At 36.3% G+C, this 6,356-nt stretch overlaps 1 pseudogene; it reads left to right on the top strand.

The window, feature by feature from the left end:
- Window positions 1–2,423: 2,423 nt before the first annotated feature.
- On the top strand, window positions 2,424–6,087 carry LOC144376693 (thymosin beta-15A pseudogene; annotated as a pseudogene).
- The last annotated feature ends 269 nt before the right edge of the window (window positions 6,088–6,356 follow it).

Genomic DNA, 6,356 nt, shown 5'->3' with positions numbered 1-6,356 from the left:
TTCCTTGGATTCTGCAACGTAAGTCCAAACTCTGCCTCCCTCTTCTTCACAAGGCCTTCTTCTCTGTGTGTCTCTGACTCTTAACTGTTCTCTCTTCTCTCATATGGTCACCAGTCATTAGGTTGAGTGCCCACACTAAATCCAAGGTAACCTCAGCTTGAGGTCCTTAATTCAATGACAACCACAAAAACCTTTTCCAAATAAGATCACCTTCATAGGTTTTGGAGATTAGGGTTGGACATATCCTTTCGGAGTCAGTATTCAATCTATTAAATTGTTAGTCATACACTTATTATTTCTTTGCTAATAAATGTTAGTAAACAAGGGTAACTAAATGGTGCATAGGTTAAGACTTCAAAATAATACATATTATTATTAATCTAGACAAAGATCCCTTGATATTAAGAAGAAAGCCTCAAACTACTGGTTTTAAATTTTTTAAAATACAGTTTATTTTAATGAAATAAGAATATTCTTGATAGATGTAGTACAGGAACTCAGATCCAGGAAGCAGATTCAGGATCCCAGCAGGTGGATAATCAAGGCATGGTTGAGATATAGTCACCCTTTATTCAGAGGTGGCAACAGCCTCTAGCCAGTTTCAGCTTTAATCCCTACTCACTCTTGCCCCTTTCTTGGCCCTGCAGAAGTGAAATTCATTAATGCTGATGAATATCACTGCAGTTTATTATTGCTCACTGCTGTTAAAAGGAAAACTTCCTTAAACCTGAGATTTAGTAAAAGTAACTTGAACAATTATAAGTAAAACAGAACAAATCAAAACAAAGTTATACAAAATAAAAAAAAAAAACAGTCCTCAGTCTACCAGTCTCCAGAACTAAAGCAGGTTAATAAGACTCCAACCAATAACATGATCTGACAGCATTTACAGAAAACAGAAGTGCTGTGTAGAGACAAGTTGATTGGTTACAGCTTAATTGGTTGATTGGTTACAGAGCCTTCTGCAATCAACTGCAGCTCAGCTATTGGAGTTACACTTCATATTGATTTGGTCTGTTTGTGCTTGGTACTGGAGCCTCGTTCAAATTATTGCCCTCCCACAAATTTTATTCAATATTGCTATATAGATTCTACCTCCTTAATATATTACAATTTATTTATCCAATCTCTCATCCTAGTATTTTGTTATTATAAATAATGCTGGTATAAACACCCTAGTACACATTTCCTGTTTCCTGCACTTAGTCCAAAAACATACACACAGAAAACTAAATCAAAGTTTCAATTAAACAATAATTGCCCTTCCCATTTGCAACACAGTCTCATATTTTATTTATTCTAGTGTAGTCTAACATAGTATGTATTTTTTAAAAGGATGTTTTTGACCCACTAGATCTGTGGTTTTCATGCTGTAGCATTTGCCAGAATCAGCTGGAGGACTTATTAAAAGACAAATTGCTGGAACTCACTCCAAAGTTTCTATTCCAATAGCCCTTCAGTCAGGTTCCAAAATTTGCATTTTTAACAAGGTCCAGGTGATATTGATGTTGCTGGTTTGTGGATATCACTTGGAGACCTCATGAACTAGACTGATTTTTGTAATTTACCAATTAATCTACAAAATTTTCATGTGTAGGTACTTAAGAGTGAAATGGTTGGATCATAGTGTAGATGCTTACTGACACTTGACAGATGATGGTTTTCAAAATTTTTGTACCTGTTTGCTGTTCTATCAGCACAATATAGGAATTTTTATTGCTTTATATCCTTTCCAACATTTGGTATTATCAACTATAATTTTTGCCTACATAGTGAGTATGAAATGCTATCACATCTTGATTTATTTTGCATTTTCCTGGTTGTTAATGATGTTTAATGTATTTTCAAATATTTACTAGTTGTTCATGTTCCTTCATATGCAAAATGCTTATTCATGATTTCATTCATTTTTCTGTTTGGGTTATTATCTTATTGATTGGCACAAATATTATAAATATTAATCTTTGTGGCTTATATGTATTGTCAATATCTTACCCTAGTTTGCAATTCATTTTTTTTTTTTTTTGGTGGTGGTGGATATAGGGGATTGAACTCTGGGGCACTCAATCACTGAGTCACATCTCCAGCCCTATTTTGTATTTTATTTAGAGACAGGGTCTCACTGAGTTGCTTAGTGCCTCACTTTTGCTAAGGCTGGCTTTGAACTCGTGATACTCCTGCCTCATCCTCCCAAGCCACTGAAGATTATGGGCATACACCACTGCCCCTGGTGGTACAATTTGATTTTTAAGTGTCATTATGTTTTGAAGAATATGAGGTCTTAATTTTAAATGGTCATTTTATGGTTAATGCTTTTATGTATCTTAAGATTTCCTGCTTGAACCTGGTCCAGAAGGAACATGGTGGCAGTCAACTGACAGCCTTACATTAAACCCCAGGCTTCAATCTTTCTTTTAGTCAAGATGAGTGAAAAACCAGATTTGTCCAAAGTGGAGAAGTTTGACGAATCAAAACTGAAGAAAACTAATACTGGAGAAAATAATACTCTTCCCTCAAAGGAAACCATCCTGCAGGAGAAAGAGTGTGTCCAAATGTTACCGTTGTTTACTGGTGACGAGTCCTTGCTTCCCAGAGTGCTGAAGTATAACACCAGAGAAGCTCGCAGGGGCAAGTGTAGAGTGGAAAGTGGAAGGCTTTATTAAAGTATAGCAGAAAAGACTTCTCCCCCAGGAAGAATGGGACCTGAAAAGGGGAAGGGGGAGGTCTTCTCTTTTTTTATAGCTAAGGTCTTCTGTTGTCCTCCCACATTCCTGTCCTTTGTTTTCCCTCTATCCTGCAGTGATAGAATGCCAGTGGGAAGGCCAAAAGGTGGCAGTGGGGAGGAGTAATCTGGGCAGGAAAGGCCTGGGGTGGTTTGATTAGCACCTTCCTGTTTGCTGGGAGCTAGTTCATTATCAGTTCTTTTGGATGGACTCCATCTTCTTAATAGACTCCATTCTTTATTGTACCTAACTACACTACCTATCTTTAAATCTGGCTTCAGAAATATCATAAAATGGGTATCTCCTCCCAAAAGCAAATTTCAACATTGCTGGAAAGTCGTGGTTTTAGGCTTGGTTTTTTTTTTTTTTTTGGTAAACCTGTGTGTTTCTAGAATATTAGGCACCTATGGCTTCTTACCCGTACTTCCTGGATAAGAGGTTAACACTAGTCAATGTTCTCTTAAATTTATTTGTAAACTTCTCATTGGTCCATAAATAAATTCAAGATGATAGATGCTATCAATAATCTCACCATTGATGATCTTTGTGTGTGTGGTCCTATAAGGCAAGACGATTTTAACTTAGAATGGGTACCTACATTGCTTCTTAATCTTCATGAAGTTACGTGCCTTTGCAGCTTAGTTTATTTTCATTGCTAATGTATCAACAAAACAATAAATACAAAAAATAATTCATGCTTACTCTGAAGTCAGAAATAATTTATATATATATTTTTTCTAAAACTTGTAAATTTGTAGAGTACCAGAGCTTCAGAGAAGGCACTGATGCCTAGACCAGCACCCCAACAGGGAAGAAGTAGGATCTGACACATGGGACATTTGTGTAGATGTGTTTGACATCCTCGAATCTTTAAATTTTCCAAAATTCTGGACTTTCAGAAGTGGTCCACACATCTATGGGAATAGTAGGCACACACACCCTGCCTGACCTTTGCTAGAAGACAATGTAAATGTCTTAAATGCCTCAAATGAGGTCACTACCTTCTAAAACATTTCCATTCCTCCTCTGTATCTGACCTTGCTTTCCCTCCTAGCCACCAGACCATAGATAATATCCAGTGTCAGATTAAACCAACGACTAAGGGGGGAGATTGCTAAGGGAGAGAGATTATACAGCAAAGGAAAGTCATTACCTGGTTCACATAAACTGGTAAGGATAAGGGCTTAACCCTGAAGGTGCTAGATTAATGGAAACAGAATTTACAGTTGACTAAGAGAGAGTGACAGTATATAGGCATCCTGTGATAGGATGTAGCACTATGGCTTGGGCCCTGGTTTATTGCTTTAATATGTTGCTAAGATGGCCTGGAGTGTTTGAAAGAATAAATAGCTTTCACAAATGAAGTAGAGATGTTAAAAGTGCCATGGGGGGGGTAGTAATCAGGAAGCTCAGAGCAACAGGCATGCTTATTGGCTCTATGAAGTATCAGTGTTCCTTGGGATGACCCTCAGTTCCTTTCATTTTCCAAGGAAAGAGGGGATGTGATAGTGAGGGCTCCAACAGTGCAGAAAAGCTCAAGTGATTCATGTGGCAGGACATGTGATCATGTTAGTGGCTCCTTAGGAATAAGGTGGTGGGGTAATAGGATCCTGGATTAGCAGAAGACAGCTGTAGGCACTTAAGGTATTTCTGATTAGTATAATGCACAGAAAGGTTGGGATGGCAATCAGGGGTCCTGACTCACAGGAATATATGGATATGACTCAGCATGATTTTCCTATAGGCAGGATAGATGGGCGGCCAACAAAAGTACTGATTATAATATTATAAGGGATCAAGAAGGACAAGTAGATGAGGAGGTCAGCCTTCTAAGAGGTAAATCATTATGTGACCAGTTTCCAGACATGAGTTGGTTCTTAGACTAAGAGCCACAGAATAAGTGAACAGTTGTAGTCAGCCATAAAGTAAGTGAACAGTTGTAGAAAGACCCTGAGATGTCACAACAGGTGTGCCTCCTTATAATTCTCCTGGTCTTCCTTGTAGGAACTAGTTAGAGATGGATAATTACTAGGGAAAGGGAATTGAAAACTGTTAGATACAAGATCTTAATTGGGCTAAGATTAGAATAGGGTCAACATATTTTGATTGTCCTAAATAGGTGTTAGCTAGGTTTTAAACAAACCCAGTTTGACAGTTTTTTTTTTATGTTGAGTTTTGTATATCTATAGTGATTATTGATATATTTGGATTTATTTTTTACCATCTTATTTTATATTTTCTATTCTTTTCTGCCCTCCAATAGCATTTTCTATTTTTCTTTCATTTTTGCCTTTTTCTCAATTAAGTTGTTCTTTCTCTTGTATCCTCTCCCCATCCCCTGCTGTTTTTTCCCCTATCCTACTTTGAATGTTATAAACCCTAATTTGTTTTAGCACTTAGCTTCACAATTTTACTACCCATATGTTAAAATGTCTAAATATTTTTATCTTCTTGTAAAATAACTTAGAACATTTACTCGTCTCCCCTTTCCAAATCTATGTTTTACCCCTAGGATTTTTAGTTATATATAGTTTAACGCCCACTATAGATTTTTACTTAGATTTATCCATAGTTTTTTTATTACCCTTGTTTACCATTAGTTTTATCTTAATCTTTCTTTTGGAAATTATTTTCTTTGTTTTAGAAGTCAAAAGTTTTAGATTTTTCTTTAGAGAGGACTTGTTGATAATAAACACTCATTTTGTCCAAAGTGTTTGTTCTTTTTCTTGAGTCATATATATTTACTGAGGATCTAATTCTCGAACACATACACACACACACACACACACACACACACACACACACACACACACAGGTTTTTAATCCTGCATTTGTACTTGGCATAATAATGTGATATGTACATTATATAAGTTCCCAAATAATCTAAAAATGATTTAACATTTGTTTAATATTCTATTTATGTGCAAACATAATTTATTTAAGTCATCTCCAAATATTTATGATGTAGGTAGTTCCCAACATTTCACTATTATAATTAATACTGTACCAAACATCCTTGTACATAAACCTTTGTCCTCATTTCTGAGAATTTCTTTAGGGAATATTACTAGACGTGGAATTTCTGGGTCAGACTATCTCAGCCTTATAAATTTAATTTAGTTTTATACTTCCCCCATCACAACCAAGTCTCTGGCATCACAGTTTAAATTAAAATTTTTACTTACATTGAAGTCAAGTCATTACCTGATTAAAAAACCAAATCGTATTGACTGACTTAAAATGAGAGTATAGACTCCTTTTCTATTCCTCCATTCCTATGTCCCACTCTGCATTAAAAGGGTTTTTATTTACTTATTTTCGTCATCTTCTTCTAGTTGCATCAGATTCAGAAGAACCTGGTTGATCTATTTCATTTCTTCCCACTTCCTAAGTGAAGATTTTAGCATTCTCATTCTTTTCTCCCTTTCTTCTTTCCCCATCTACCTCCCACACTCTACATGCTATACATTTACATTTAGGCTTTATAAAGCTGTAAATTGGGGCTGGGGATGTGACTCAAGGGGTAGCCTACTCGCCTGACATGCGTGTGGCCTGGGTTTGATCCTCAGCACCACATGCAAAGATGTTGTGTCCGCCGCAAACTAAAAAATAAATATTAAAAAATTCTCTCTC

The sequence above is a fragment of the Ictidomys tridecemlineatus genome, chromosome 4 (genome assembly GCF_052094955.1).
Source record: "Ictidomys tridecemlineatus isolate mIctTri1 chromosome 4, mIctTri1.hap1, whole genome shotgun sequence".
NCBI classification, from domain to species: Eukaryota; Metazoa; Chordata; class Mammalia; order Rodentia; family Sciuridae; genus Ictidomys; species Ictidomys tridecemlineatus.
The sequence above is the reverse complement of the archived record's forward strand: the minus strand, read 5'-3'. Positions and strand labels throughout refer to the sequence as shown.